Raw genomic sequence first — 17719 nt, 5'->3', positions numbered from 1 at the left:
AGACAAAAGTGCTTGTATAATATATAAAACATTATCATGTGCGTTTTCTTGATATCCTTGAATAACTGGCCTATGGTAACATTGATTGTGTGTACCCTATATATTGAGGACCGTATATACAAATTTTTTACGTTGCACCATGTACGTTGCTACAATTCCTTCAACATTAGTTGAGATATAAAATTCTCTTCTGCAGAACACATATGCATTTTATATGTGATTATTAACCTTTTTGTGTTTAATACTTTTATCAAGGTTACTTTAAATATAAGTTTGATGTGTGTTTATATATATATGTATACACATGCGTTACATGAATATGTAGTTTGCAAAATAACATTCTATATTTAAAATGATACTGACAAAAATCGTGGGACACAGCGTGCATAGTAAAATATTGAATATGTTTATACACAGTAAAATTCTTTATGTACTGAATAATTTTATACTCTATTAGTTTTTTCATATGTATTTCGTCTAAAAATGGAATGTACGTAGTAAATACGTCATAGACGGTTCTGCATCTTTGCCTCGCCATAATATGACATATTTTCTAATCTCTCTAGATTTTTCATCTGATGATAAATTGTTATTGACCTTATCAGGTTGTTGTTAATTCTTCGCTTTTATAATAAGATGCATGTATTCAGTAGTGTCCTATTGAAATGTACCCATATAGATCTTATAGTGATTAGATAACATCGATAAATTACCATCTGATAGTAAATCGGATGTTAGAAACTATATCATAACAACGTTTGTAAGACAAAAGTACTTGTATAATATATAAAACATTATCATGTGCGTTTTCTTGACATCCTTGAATATCTGGCCTATGTTAACATTGATTGTGTGTACCCTGTATATTGAGAAACGTATATACAAATTTCTTACGTTGCACCATGTACGTTGTTACAATTTCTTCAACATTATTTGAGATATAAAATTCTCTTCTACAGAACACATGCATTTTATATGTGATCATTAACTTTCTTGTGTTTAATATTTTTATCAAAATTACTTTAAATATAAGTTTAATGTGTGTTTATATATATGTGTACGTACACATACGTTACATGAATATGTAGTTTGCAAAATAACATTGTATATTTGAAATGATACTGACAAAAATCATGGGACACAGTGTGCATAGTAAAATATTAAGTATGTTTATACACAGTAAAATTCTTTACGTACTGAATAATTTTATATTCTATTAGTAGAACTAAGAGTTGGGGATTAACAGCTTATCAACAGCTTTATTATATTTATTTATATTAGTTTTTTGCATTCTTAGGATCGTTACACATTCTAGGTCACAATAAAAAAAATTGACAATATAGTAAAATTAAATTTGCAATCATAGTTCTGTTGCTGTAAAAGTAATATAAATTTTTATAAACTTTCCTATAAATATAATTAATATTTATACTTGATTGATAATATTTGATAGATAACACATTATCTGATTTGATTTTTAACAAATTTTAGGTTTTTTGACAATTTTAAAAATTTATTCTATAATCTTAACGTTAAACGAAAATAAATAGTTTCCAACGTATACATTGACAATAATTGTTGAAATATACAATAGACTAGTAAATGTTTGCCGACAATTGTAGAAATAGCCGAAAGTTGTTAAAGTATTATCAGTTTATAATAAAAATTCTTGTCATAGTTGATTAACGAATTGATATACATGTTAAGAGATAAGTAATATACTAGATAAATAAGATTAAATTTATATATAACAAAATGCAAATAATTTTAACTACAAAATTACCCAAATATTATTAAAAAAAAGAAGGTTTAATCAAAAATTCTCAATCCATTTTATTTCTTATTTGTTAGTATATTGTCCTTATATTTTCTAAACTTCGATAATAGTAATAATGTCTTAAGACAAATATTACCTAATACCTAATATTACCTATAATACCTAATTTTAACGCAAAAAATACATATTGATAATGTCCCTAATTGAACATTATATATCTGCAAATGTATAAATGTACAGAGTCTCTAAAAGTAACAATTCCTTATACATTTAATATAAATGTATACAAACGAAAAAGTCATACTATGTATACTTCAGAAAACGATTTCGCATTGATGTATACTAAAAAAACAGTGTGTTAGTGAATGTCTCCGAAAACTACAATTAACATATATATATATATATATATATATATACTTATAAATTGTCCCTCAATTCGGGTGGGAATTCCTTATGATTACTAATTTTTATTGGTCGGTGAGTGCTATAATGTGCAAAATTCGCAGTAGATTAGGGTGCACCATTCGACTATTCTTTTTAATTCGTATCCTCACGTTATTTCTATTTAGTATTTCTAGCACTTTGTGAGATTTTGTGAAATGATCTCTGAATTTCTCCAGTTTAGGTCCTTTTAGTAAGAATACATAATCTCCGGGTTTAAAAATTTTCGGATGAATTTTCTTATCGTAGTATTTCTTCGATTTTTCCTTTGCTTCTACAATATTTTCTCGGGCATTTCTTTGTATGGTGTGTAATTGTGTAATTAGGTTTATTAAATATTCGTCGTAACTTGTTAATTATTCTTCTGGAATTAGTGGTTCATGAGATGGAATAGCTATTTTCCCGAAAACTAATTCATACGGAGTGTGTTTAGTAGCTTCATGTACGCTAGTGTAATTAAACATCGCGAGTCCGATCATCTATCCCATTGCTTCTGCTCATTGGCATACTGTTTCAAATATTCTTCGAAGGTGTGATGTGATCTTTCTAGCGATTCGTTAGATTGAGGGTGAAAGGCGATCGTGCGCAGTTTACGGATTTTAAAAATTTTAGCTAGTTTTTTCATTCATTTGCTGATAAAATTTTTTCCTTGATCCGTTAGAATTGCCTTAGGCACACCTATCAGATAAATTTATTTACAAAAACTTCTGCTATCGTTTCTGAAGATTGGTTAGACAAAGGTATTCCCATACAAAATTTAGTTAGTTGATCTTGTAAGATTAAAAGATATTCATTTCCTTTCTCGGTTTTTGATAAAGGTTCTATGATATCCATTGCTACTTTATCAAAAGCAGGTCCTGGTGTATCGGTAATTATCATCGATTGTTTTGTTTTTACTAGCTTTTTTAACTGACACTGCAAGCATTGTTGTATGTATTTTTGTACATCAGATTTTAAATTCTTCCAGTAATAATTCTGTTTGATTCTATTATAAGTCTTGGTGATGCCTCTGTATCCGCCTGTTGATAAATAGTGCATCTCGCTGATTATATCTGAGCAGAGATCTTTGGGAGGATATTTTATCCAGCAAATAATTAATTTGGTGGGCACGTTAATAAATATTAGTTGTATTCTTGCTTTTATATTACTCCGCGGTACGTTATTAATCATTTCGATTTTCGCAATGCTTATGGTTTCTAGTTTCAATTCATCGATTAGTTTACGTAAGTTCATCAAGGCTAAAGTTATCTGAGTTAAAGTTATTGTCGGACTTTCTCGCTGTTCTTCACTGATCGTTAGAATTAAATGATAATAGTTTTTATATTTTATAGCTCGAGCTTCTCCTAGAGTAAGATTGCTTAATTTTGGTAATTCATTTCGCTCGAATAATTTTTGCGAGCCAGAATCTAGTGGTTTGCCGCTAATGTTAACAAAATATGTTAAGTTATCCTTGCGTAGAAAAAATAGTTCTCGCGAGTCAATAATATTATTCTTTACTATCTGGTCTCTAATAATCATAGGCTTGCCTTCTCTTGCTTCATGGCTTGGGTCATCATTAATCACTTGCGCCATCCTCGCTGTTATCTTCTTCGTCATTCTCTTCCTCTTCTTTTTCGGTTTTTTCTCCTTTCTTTCTGTAGATGTATCTTTATCCGCAAGGCCGGATATTTTTTCGGTTTTTATTTTATTTTGAGGTTTCTATTTTGTATTTTTATTAAAACAATCAATTTTTTCTTTCGTCGTTTGGCTTGTCGTTTGTATTCTTTGGGACGTCATTGAATTATGAATTATTGCTTTTTCGGTAATTTGTAATTTTGGTGATTCATTTAATTCTTGTTGAGTAAACGGTATTAAATCTGCGTTTTTGTTAATTTCAATAATTGTGTTTTCAAATTGTGTTTTCATTGTTCGTCCTCTGAAAGACGTAATTCAAAATCTTCATCTTCGGAACTTTCGTCGTAGGAAAAATGTAATTCAAAATTTTTATCCTCTTCTTCGTCGGATTCTTTTAATGTTTCAATGAGTTTTCTTGCATTTTCAGGATCATTAAAGAATTAAAGAGATTTTCATTAATTATTCTGCATTCAATTTCTTCCAAATTTACGGAGTTTCGTGATAATGCGTCGGCGTTTACATTTGTCTTTCCGGCTTTATATATGACATCATAATCATATTCTGCTAACTTAATCTCCATCGCAAGATTCTCATGTTAGCGTTTTGTGTGTTTTTAAACCATAATAAAGGTTTATAATCGATTACTAGGATGAATTTTCCATATAAATACGGACAAAAATGTTTGACGCAATATATTATCGCTAAAGTTTCCTTCTCATATGTATCGTATTTTAATTCTTATCTGTTATCTGTTAGAGTCCGGAAAGCATAAGCTATCGGTTGATCTTTATTAATTTCTCTCTGTGATAAAATTTCTCCTACTGCTATTCCGGAAGCATCGGTTGTTAAAATGAATGGTTCTGAAAAATCGAGGTATTGTGATACAGGTTCTTCGCATAATTTATTTTTTAACATTTCAAATGAATTTTCTTGATCTTGTTATTCAAAACGCACATCATTTTTTAATAAATTAGTGAGAGGTTTAGCTAATTTTGAAAAGTTTGTATAAATCTTCCATAATATCCGGCTAATTCTAAAAAATGTTTAATATTTTTCAGTGTTTTTGATCTAGGAAATAATCGCACAGCTTCTAATTTTTTAGGGTCTAGTTTAACTCCATTTTTGCTGATAATATGTCCCAAATAGATTACTTTTGATATTAAGAATTCGCATTTATCCGATTGTAATTTCAGATTTGTTTCACATAATCTATCTATTAAAAGGTGATATTTTCTTTCCTGCTCTTCTAGTAACGATGCATAGATAACGATATCGTCCATATATACAAACAATTGCTCGCCTTGTAGGTCGGATAATACTAAATCCATCAATCGTTGAAAAGTAGCGGGTGCGTTTTTTAATTGACATTCTTTCAAATTCGTAATGTCCGAAAGGGGTTGTAAATGCTGTCTTATGGCTATCTGAAGGATTCATCTTTATTTGATGAAATTCGAAGGTTAGATCATATACTGAAAAATATCGAGCTCCTTCCAGGTGATCTAAAATGTCAACGATGTTCGATAGTGGATACGCGTCTCCGACTGTCTTATCATTAAGAGCTCTGAAATCTAATACCATTCTCCATCTTATTTCTTTTTGAATCTTCTTTCTTTGGCACGATCCATATGGGCGTGTTATGACACCTCCTTCTAGCAATTCTTCTACTCGTTTATTTATTTCTTCTTTATGAATTTGTGGAAATCTATATTAAGTATTTATCAGTTGATTATCTCTTGTCGGTATTTTATGTTGCAATACGTTCGTCGCTGTTAATTGTTCATCAGGTATATGGAATCTATCTTGACTATAAGATTTATTACAATTCATTTTTTTTGTTATTTAGTTGATCAAGACGTAATAATCCTATAATTTGGGTAATTCTAGCCCTTTGTTTTCCTTCTGATAATGGTAAACATCTGGTGGAGATAACTTCTTCTTGATATCGTCGCGATACAGGGTTTTCTTTATATGTTGATTTATGCTTGCGTATACATTTATCCAATATTTCCTGAGATTGATTTTGTTTTAACGAAAAAATTCTGGAAGACGTTTTTTATCTTTCATTTTAAATTTGTAATTATTTATTTTATTATTTAAATTTGCTTTTCCTATAAACTCTTGGACAGTAATTTGAGAGATTTTTATTTTATTATTTCTTTTCCTTGAAAACATCTTAATTCTTGGAAATTTAACATTTTTTAAATAAAGTGAGGAATTCTTATTTTTAATTTCCTCTGGATAGGATTGTGTCGAATTACATAGTGAGATTTGGTCCCTCCTTGCAATTGACGGAGCTGGAAATTGCCAGAGGAGTACGGAAACTTGTCTCTGCAATTCCAGAATTAATTTTTGAGATGGTTATATTTTCCACTCTCAGGATTTTTTGAATTACTTAAATTTTCGGACGAGGTTTGGTAACTTCCCTCTCCAAGGATTTTGAGATGGATAGATATTTTGGTGGAGGTTTGATAACTTCCCTTTCGTATCTAGATTGAAATTTTTATATTTATTTCCTCTCATTTTATTTTTATTTTTGTTCTTGATTTGTGATTTTTTGCTTATTTCATCTTCTTTGATGGTACTTTCTAGCTTTTTATGATTTATGTATTTAATTTCGTCTTCCATTATCTCATTTTTTTCGTTTTCATTTTTAATAAATATTTCATCAACTGTATTATTTAATAATTGATTTCCCTTTTTGTTTATGTTTTCATTTTTATTATTATCTTGCGATTCTTGGTCAAAATTGTCATTATCAATTTCAAAATTTTCGGAATGTAAGTTTATTTGTAATTCAGTTGATTCTTCTTGATTATTTAAATCGCGTTTTCCTTTCAATTCCATGGTTTTCGAATATTTCGTTCAATGATTTGAGATTTACAGTTGGCATTCTAATTTCTACTTCTTCATCCAGAGTGCTTATGATGTCTATGCTTTTCCTGAAACATTCTCCACAACTGTGTCTCCTAGGTGAATTCCGTGGGCTAATTTTAATTTTGGAACATATCCTACTTTAATATTTGGGTTGCCCAAATTGGGTTCTTACAAAAAACAATGATTCTGATCTTGGTGGCCTATAGTTTCAGGCGAGAGAAATGGCATGATGACTTCTGATACATTTATATATCCTTGTGCATAATCAATTTTCAATAACGTTTGTTTAAAGAAATCGTTCCTTAGTATACCGGATTGTGAAATCGGAAAATCTTCTGATACTACTTGAAAATTTACCGGTTTGTTAAAAATTGTTAAAGTAATTTCTCCGAGGGTACACAGGATAATTATTTATAGCATTTAGTTTTAAGATATTTTTATAATTGATTCATTTTCCGATATAAAATTTTCCTTAATTATATTTGGTCCGGAGCTGGTATCTAACATTAGAGTTACGTCAGAATCTATATCATGAATATTAACTTGAACGGTAGGCACGCGACTATGCTTATCAAGGTTTACGGTTACTAGGCGTATCTTGCTGTCAGCAATCTTCTGAATTGCTGTCAGCGTACCTTCCTGTCTATTTGATTTCTTGAGGCATCGTTGGGTGTGAGACCCTTTTGGCTCTCTTTTGCACACCCGTCTTTGAGGGGCCGTTGAAGTTTTCCGAATTATTTAATTTTCTACGATTGTTACTCGATTCTTATTTGGCAATCTTCGAGAAAATGCCTTTGTTCCTTACAATAACGATAAGTTAAAGTATTTTACGACTCGGACATCGATTGATTAAATTTTGAACAATCTTTAACAAGATGACCGAAATTATTGCAAATTTGACACGCGATTTTATTTTTATTATCCATAAATCGTTGTTCGTTTTGTTTTTTTCAATTATTCGCGGTGTGATCGATTTATCGCACCATTGACAAGTAACGATTGTTTATTAAATTGAGATTTTACATTATTATTTGTCTGACATGTTTTTGCATTGTGGCCAGTTTTGGAATATAACTGGCAAACGATAATATTTTCGCGTATTACATTTATTTGTTGACGTTGTTGAAGATCACGGAGTTTGCATTTATCAGCGCTATGTCCACGTTTTTTGCAAATTTGGCATATTAGAATTTCAGTTTCCAAACTGCGGAGTTGTTGAGGAATCAGATTTAATTTTCTACAATTAAAAGCTGAATGACCTTCCTTTATCTGACCCGTTTCATGCGCGTCTTGCTCTCTTTAGTTAGTCTGGTTTGGTCGGAGGCCACTTTCTTGTCGTAAGCCTGTTATCGCTCAAAGTTTTCTTTCTATCCTTAGTGCGTCAGATACAGTCTCTTGCACGTTTAAATCCCGAGTTATTCTTTGCTCAATTTCGGGTTTCAGGCCTCTAATGAAGCATTTGCCTATATCTCTTTCCAAAGATGTTTTAATATTTTGAGAGAGTATTTCTCGAATGTTTGTAAGCTTCTAATATTTGTTTTTCTAATCATTTTACTCTATTAGCATACGTTATAACATCCTCATCATCCTCATTTCTTTGAAATGCAACCTAGTACTCTTTGAAGTTGATAAACGTTTTTAGTTGATCCGTAAATTTGTTTTAAATATTTTGTTAATTGAGATACGCTATTAAAATTTTGATCTTGAATAGTACGACGCGCTTCACCGACTATTCTAGTTCTGATTATTTTTATAAATTGTGGTTCGACTTCATCCGGCAACATAAATTTAGCTTCTTCACAACTTTCGATAAAATAATTTACTGGAATATTTATACCGTCAAAATAAAGTCGGCTTCTGTCGCGTATTTTAGAGTAGCGAAATGAATTAGAATGAGCCATTTTTATATCTTCAATTTTATCTTCTTGATTACCGTTTGTTATCCCGATTTTATTATTTTCGAATATATTTGCCTGTAAGATCGTCAGAAGCAGTGGAATCCCCGAGCGACCCGAGAATAGTCGCGAATTTATCTCCCGAAATTATTGTTTCATCTAAGGAAAAGGTAACGGTAAGATTAAGGTAAAGGTAAGGGTATTTAGAATCGGAATCTGAAGTTCTTGTTGGAATACAAATATATAGTGTATTGTGTGTATTTGTTTCGGATTTTGCTCTTGCTTTGTTTTTTAAGGTAAGTTTGTAGAGATTATCTACCACTCTTATTTGAATTAGATCTCGTGATCATTCCCACTTCCAAAAATCACACTTTTCATCCCGGAGGAGCCCCCAAAATTTTAACAAGTTCTGTTACGTCCAGCCCAGAGTAAATTGAAAAATTGAGAATTAAGAATTAAAAATGGGAGCGGGATACGAATGAACTTGGAAGGACGCGAACAGTTGCTCTCTCGAAGGTTAAGCGTGGAAACGTGATCCCTCGAGTCCGAGCACACTGATAAGTCTCAGCACTAGGTCAGCGATGCGAGAACGCTATGACGTTATTCCACAAATGTGCGCTGGTCGGTCATTTTCTGATCAAGAAACTTAATTCCTATTACCTCGGGGGATCAGTGGGATAGGAGAGACGAGGAGTTTTATGAGAAATGAAGAAAAATTAAAATTAAATTAAATGTTTAATATGGTTGATGTTGTACATGTTTTGAAAAACAAGAAAAATGATGTAAGCGAGTAGTGTGCATATATGTTATCGCGGGTGTTACAATCGTTCGGCGGCCATCTGGTAGGATTTCTAGTAGAGAGAGTGTGAGTGTAAGAGTGTATTAAGCGATGATCCTACCCAGTAATACATTACAGGAATCGGCAAGTGAGCACTGCTTGCGGGCGCTCAATGCCCGCGGGCAATAGTCGAGCGCGCTAGGGCTAACGTTAAGCGGCTAAATGCAATAAAGTGAGGAGAGGGGATAGCAGGAACGTCTGTTCGTTTAACGTGCTTAAGGAATAAAAAAATATTGTGTTGCACAAATTCAGACCCAGAATTAGCATAAATTAGTAACTATCTATATTTTAAATAACCATTCTTACAATAATATTAAATAAGCAACTTTTATAACATTTAATTAATATTTGATTCATATTTAATTTTCCGATATTATATACGATATATCAGGTGTTATCGTTTTAGTACAACTTAAACGAATTATTGAATTTAAATGTGAATCTGTTCGTGTAATCGCGATTTATTTAATTTCATAATAGAAAATAATTGTTCACATGAATATGTAGAACCGAACATACTCATTATTTTTGTAGCACGAGCATGTAGTCGAGGAAAACGTTCTTGAGATATATATGAATAAAATTGTATGATGTCAGTAATTGTATCAAAACGATTTTTAAGAGCAGTGTCACATTTTAAATCTATTAATTCTAATTGTATATCTGCGAGAATAATATTAATATCAACAGTAAAAAGTATAATAAAAATAAGTAAGTCTTCTTCTAAAACATGCATTTCCCTAACCGACAATCGAATTCATTATGTAATAATTGAAGTAAATTTATATATTCTTCATATTGCTTATCTTGCATGGCAACAGATAATAAATTTGAAAAATGCAACAACTGTCGAGATTGAAATTAATTGATCCATAAATTAAGTTTCATTTTAAAAGATCTAATTTGATCAAACATATGAATAATTAATTTATTTTTGCCTTGTAGAGAGTAATTTAATGTATTTAAATGATTAGTGATATCCGCAAGAAAGACGAGATTGGCAATCCAGCAAGGCTGTGATAGTTCAGGCAGAGACTTATCTTTCATTTCTAAAAATATAATTATTTCTTCGCGTAAATGAAAGAAACGCTGAAGAGTTTTATCTCGACTAAGCCATCGTGTTTCGCAAAAATAGGAGATGTCGGTATAATCTGACTCTAAAAAAGATAAAAATTCGCGAAATTGACGATGATTCAATCCAGTTCTAATAAAATTTACAACTTTGATTACAATTTTCATTACTTCGTCTACTTTATACTTTATACTTTAAAGATTTTGCACATAATGTCTCTTGATGGATGATATAATGGATCGAATGTATTTCTTGTTTTGATTGTGCTAGTTTAGACTTTAAACGTCCTACGAAGCCCATATTGTGTCCATCATTGCTGCAGCATCATCAGTAGCAACTGAAGTTAATTTATCCCAAGATAGATTTATGTTTTCTATTGCTTCTTCAACGCTAAACAATATATCTTCTCCAGTCGTAGTACCTTTCAGAGGTATTATATGTAAAAGTTCCTTAGTAATAGAGAGATTGCTATCCATACCACGAATAAAAATTGCCAATTGTGCAGTATCAACGATATTAGTACTCTCATCGAGAGCTAATGAAAAAGCAATAAAATTGTTTACTTTTAGTACCAATTGTCGCTCGAGATCTTCAGCTAATTTTTCAATGCGATTTTTCAATACTACAGTTTGAGAAGAGAGACTAATTGATTTAAATTTATTATTATCATTAGGATATATTGTTTCTGCGGCAATTTCTAAACATTGTTTGACAAATGGACCAATGCTAAATGGACGTGATTCATGTGCAATAAGATGAGCAATTTTGTAATTGGCATATAATGCAGGCTTACTTAATTCCGATTCTTCTTCCTGTATTAGAATAATATCTTTATTAAATGTAATGTACCTGATAAAAAATTTTTTATGTAAAAACATATATATATTACATAACAAATATATTTATATATATTTATATATATTTATACATGTTTATATGCACATATGTTCTTATACGAAAAATTTTTTACCAGGTATAATTAAATATAATGAATTAAATTATAACGACACCCGACTCACCCCCCTCAATTATTAATAATATTAAAGAGTCCCCGACCGATCAACCGTCGGGGCGCCGACACGGCGATCCTTCCGCGATCCCACCGTCGTGAAAATCCCGTCGAATAACGGACGCGGCAAACCAGAGATCACGTGGCTTCACGTGCGCATTGCGTGGACAAACACGCATACGGTAAGGCCACCGCCGCCGGCCCCGCTACCGACCGCGCCACCGAACATCCTCGCGGAATTCCCGAGCGCGTTCGGCGAATTATCGCGAGGATTCCGGCAAAGGCATCCCCCGGAACTACCCCGACTCGAGTTCGGCCGACCCGTACCCGACGACTCCCGACCGACGGCCGGCTCGGGTATATTAGGCGACTCCGAGAGATAATCAAGACCTATCTCCGAGATAGTAGCCAGTCCAGTACTGCTCTCGATACTCTCAGTCATCTCCAAAAGCGATCTAGGGTGCTACCTATCGTGCCAGGAACTTCTGGCCGATCGCTCCTTTAATCCACAAGCGCACAAGTTATTCACAGATTGAAGAGCTTCTCAATCTGGGCTCCGGAAAGTAAGCCCTTGTGCACACCTTCCACCTCTGACAATCGAGAAGCAGGGAGCTTCCTGCATTCGAAACGTCATAGCACGAATCTCTGACAAACCATACACGCAAACAGCTGATCCATCACAACAAGCCGACCGGAAATCCCGCGCACCGTCGCGCCCGCGCCGCGCCTACCGTGAACGCGCCGAATTCGGAGAATCGACCGCGAGCCGAGCGATTATACAATACATAGAAACCGCGCTTCTTTTCACCGTACCAACGGCGAAATTCCGAAAGATACTTGTAAATATTGTACATACAAAAAAGTACCGGTCGTGGGGATTCAAAAAGAATATATGTATATATGTATATTGTAATATATATATATATATATATATATATATATATGTATCATTGTATTTGACGTGTTATTCTAAACACGTTATTTGCGATAAATATCATCACATGCCTCGGTAGTCAATAGGATAAGATGCCTGCCCAGTAAGCAGGAGATCCAGGCTGAGGTGGTATTTTTTCGCAAAATAATTACGAGTTTTTACGACTGGTTCGTCGTCGGGCCCCGCCGTGACGCACACCCTCCCTTCTTATTTGAGTCAGTCGGAACTGTAAATATAGACTTATAGATATATATAAACTAAAGAGAAATAAAAACTCACGATATTTTATTTCTCTTACCAAATCCTGACCATACCCGACCGACGCTATCCTGCGAAACCCGATCTACGCGAAGCTAGAGATGTTTTAAAATTAAAAATGACTACAGTAAAAAACGCATATTTTATGTTATAATAGTATGCATATTATGAAAATAATTTTTATTGTTGGAAACAGCTAATTTTAAATCGTGCAAAAGTAATGGTTCCACAGATCAAACATTGCGATTTGATTATCATGCTTCATTATGAACCACTTCTCTTCCCATGAAGAACTCTCCGAACTTGAACTTGAACTTTGAAGGTTCTTTTCCTTTGATTATCCATTACAAACATTAAATTATAAGATTGCAGATGTGTCTGACTGTTCTAGACAAGAGACAATTTGATTATACTCTTGCTTAGTTATTGTTTTTTTTTTATTTTGAGCGTTTAGCAGATTAATATTAGCAGATGTTTATTTTGATATTGTTAGAAGTTTTCTTCGCAGAAAAAGGACTATTCTTCTGGATTTAAAAATATAATTTTAAAGCGCTAAGTTAAACGTGATATATATATTTATAATTTTATGATTGTATTGTAAGTTTATATTTTAATACATTGTTATTGTTTATATTATTGTTTTATTTTCTTTGTTATATTTAAATTTTCGTTAAACATATTTAAATGTATTAATTATATAATTTTTAATTTAGCACAAATTTTGACAACTTACAATATTTAAAAATAGAGATAAGCATTTTAATTAAAATTTTCCTATAATGAATGCTTATTATTAATGTTAGAACAATCAAAACATGCTAGAGCATATTTTCTTATTTGACTAATAAAAAAATTAACTAGATATAAGTTGAATTCATAAGAATTTATGCATTTTAAGTCCTATATATATTATTGCATATTTCATCAATATATTTTTGCATATTTCATCTTTAAACAGTTTAACTAAACTGTTATAAAAAAATTTTATGATGTTACAAAGATTCAAGTACTAGTAGTAGTTTAAAACTACACTATCATTCATATATACACGCAACGCTATTTGTAAGTGTGAAATGCGGAGCTTTATCCCAAGGTACTAAAAATATTAGATATGCTCCTGAAATGTGCACACAGGCGAGCGCTCGCGGGCGTTCGCGGGCGCCCTTGCTCAATTTCAGCGTTTTGCCGACCCCTGCATTACAATATATGTGTGTCAGTTGATAAAAGTTAATAAAATAAATGTTTTCATTCTTTAATGATTTAATAAAAAAATTGTCTAATTTCGTAGCATTATCTCGAAATAAAAATAAATATAAATAATATGGTGTATAAGGATTCTATTATTTTAATTATTGCATAATTGCATATAACAATAAAAAAATATACTGAATTTAACGAATTATTTAGACACTATTATAAAAAAAATCAATTTTTTAACTTTTCGTGATTACGTACTCACGTAATTAATAAGTTAAATTCAGGATTTTTTTTATTGTCATATGCAATTGCGCATACGACAATAAAAAAATAATTAAAATAATAGAATGTTCAATTCATATAATTTACATTTATTTTTATTTCCAGATAATGCTAAGAAATCAGACAATTTTTTTATTAAATCGTTACGTAAAGATGAATACAAATACTTATTTTGTTAACTTGTATTATATTTTAAACAATACAATACGTGAAGTCATCAAAGATTAAGTAAAACATGGATCAAAAAAAAGACTTTTGGTAAAATATTATCTCGAGAAAATATTACTATAAAATAAAATATAATAGAATACAGATTTGTATCTGCACCGCATAAATGTGATGTAAATGAGTTGGCTTGTTGTTTCTGCTGACTCTTAAATATTTAATTATAATTATCTGAATAATTCACAAAACTTTTTAATGACACTTCATAACTCTTTATAAAATACAAACAATTCCATACAAGAACATCGTCCAACTTATCTTCGATTAATTTCTCGGGCTAATTATATGGTATAAAAATGATTAATTAATTACAACAATTAATTGAATGACACACAAACCTTTTCAATTGCACTTCAAAACTCTTCATACGAAATACAAACAATTTAAAATAATAATTCTTTGAACCGGCATATTTTTCGGGTCAAGTACATACGAATATGTAGTTTTTGGAATATTTTGATGTGAATAGGTCTTCACTACTTCTAGTTATGTCACTAATAATTTCTTTCGCTTCGTGATCATAGTGAAAATGACAAACGGTGAAATCGTTGATGGCTACCGGTGAAAATCTATGAACTATGTCACTGAAAAATACGTAATCGATGCCTAGGAAACCTGGGTCGTGGCGTTCTGGGAAAAGTGCACTGAAATCTGGGGATGACCCAACCTCAGATGGTCGAACCGGAGAGTAGGACGGAAAAGAAATGCCGGGTAAGTAAAGTTTTATTTGTGCAACGCGTAGTTTCATCCCTTGGCGGGGAAACCTCGGATGTCCCTGGCATAAGTTGATTTGATGACTGTCTAGCTCGCTTATTTCGGCGGTAGCGTAGCCTCTTCAGGACTCGCCTTCGTCTTCGAGCATCGGAAAGGGAGGATGATGTCAATTTCACTGTAGGGAAAAAAATGAATGAGTGAAAGAAATCGGAGAGAATTGGAGTGCGAGAGAAATATCGCTGGCCGTAAATCTTAAGACTCGCTTCGAAATACGTCGGAAAGCCGAAAGGTCCGACAGCGGAAAGAGATGGAGAAGGGGAAGAGAAAATGCAGAAAAACAGATTTTTTTAACTAACTGAAAAGAACTACGCTGCGTGTTCCAAAGGGCGTCATATATGATGATATTGCATCTGTTGTGCGGGTCGTTTCGGTGGATCGGTCAAGGAGTCGACGGGAAAGAGGCGCTCACCACTTTGTTTTAATACCAATAAATTTTATTAACACTTGATACAGATTGTCCTTTTTAATTCGAACCGCGATAGACGTGACGGCACAACGGATCTCGATTTCCCCTCTCCTAGTATCGGTCTTCCGTTTTTATCCTGTTCCAGGCGGCCGGTCCTTGCCGTGTCATCAACATGTTCGTCAGCGTTCACGGTATATTTCTGGGTCGCGCGGCGGTTTTCCGCGTAAGGGCCGCGCAACCCGGTTAACAGTTGCTTCACGTGGAACGATTACACAATATTTGCGCGATTAGCACGGTAGCGTTGGTAATCGCTATCACTTGGTAAAATAATAATTCGTCGGATAAAGTATCGCTTGCCGCAATCCGCTTTGTCAGCGGTGAGCGTGATTGCGTTCTCGGCGCTCTCGACACATCTTTCAATGCGAAAAAAAGGAAAGAAAGGACTATCTCTTAATTTCTTTCGTTCTTCTTGAGTTTCCTTATGTATATTTTAGGTCTGTTTTTCATAGCTGGATACACATACCTAAATGCACATATCTAAATAACATATTAAGAAAAAACATATATTTGAATTTTAGAAAAGAAAAATTCCTAGTGCAGCGATAAGAAACAACTTCTAATTTGACATGATTATCTATTAATTATGATAAAAATAAAATAAGTTCTAATATAAGTTATAGTTATTCGCTTTCCTATCTTTCTGTTCATTTGTTTTATGTATTCATATATATTATTACGACCGAGCAGTGTTCCCCTCGACGCTATCTTCATATCGATTTCCAACTTGAAGATCCTTTCTTGCCGACACGGTTGTCAAGCGTTGTTGTGGTGAGAGAGTCGACGGCGCGGCGCACGAGTTTGAGCCGTGTCACAGTGAATTATTTAATTATGAAAGCTTTTGTTATTGCTCCCGTGCTTCAGTGCATAATAAAATTTATAAATATAGACAAAAGGGGTGTAATGGCAATAAGAGCCCAGCGCAGTAATAAGAGCGCATAAAAATTTTTTTATTGAATAATCAAAAAGACATAAAAATTATCGCGAAGAATGACGAAACGCAAGAGCGGACGTTTCGGTTGATTTTTTAGCCTTCATCAGCGCAAATTAACAAAAGTAGCTAAATACAAATAGACAAGGATATATCGCTCATTAAATCATCTTATTTTAATCGCGCATATCAAAGTTCGTAAGACGAAAGTCTCTCACACTGCAGCGCATCATCCTGGTATATGATACAAATAGTTAGGATGGTCAGCTCCTCGATTAATGTCGGAAGCTGAGAGATCCCAACGTTGTCCGGGCAAGAAGCTATGATTCATTTGTAAAATTAATCTGTAAATGACCAGGGCATCTTATGCGAGGCGATATGAGAGAGTCGTAAGAAAACATATAAAAAGCTTACTTACATAAAGATACATAAAGATCTCAATAACAGGAGCATAATTTGGTTTACTAAATTGTAAATGGCGCAGCAGGTCTCAATGCACTAACAATTACATGATATTGACATTTTGCAGTGGTACGAATAACTCTCGTCGATTAGACAATCAAGAGTCGAAAACTTTTACTTTCGGAAGGATAACATAAACATTCGAACAATAATAATATAAATTTAAGAAGGACAAAGAAACATGTAACAACAAAGCAATGGATAAAAATTTAATAAAATACTGACGACAATATATAAAAGAAAAGATAACAAATAATAAATAATAGGAAACGATTTGTGGCAATTTACTGTGATGCCATTTGGATTATGTAATGCCCCGGTGACTTTTGAGAAGTTAATGGAAAGAATTCTTCATCAAATATTAAATAAAATCTGTTTGATTATTTAGATGATGTTGTGATTTTTAGTAAAACCTTCGAGGAGATGTTGGCTAATCTACGGAAAGTTTTTCTTCGTTTCAGGGCAACAAATTTAAAAATAAATCCAAAGAAATATTCCCTATTTGAAAGAAAAGTTAAATATTTAGGACATGAAGTCTCGGAAGAAGGAATCTCTACTGAAAAGATTGTTTCCGTGCAAGAATGGCCTGTTCTGCGGAATAAGAAGCAAATCCTTAGCTTTTTGGGGTTTTGCTCCTATTATAGGAAATTTGTTTAGAGGATTTTTGCAAATT

The sequence above is a fragment of the Pogonomyrmex barbatus genome, unplaced genomic scaffold (assembly GCF_055798465.1).
Source record: "Pogonomyrmex barbatus isolate J1 unplaced genomic scaffold, ASM5579846v1 scaffold1, whole genome shotgun sequence".
NCBI classification, from domain to species: Eukaryota; Metazoa; Arthropoda; class Insecta; order Hymenoptera; family Formicidae; genus Pogonomyrmex; species Pogonomyrmex barbatus.
This window is presented reverse-complemented; position numbering follows the sequence as displayed.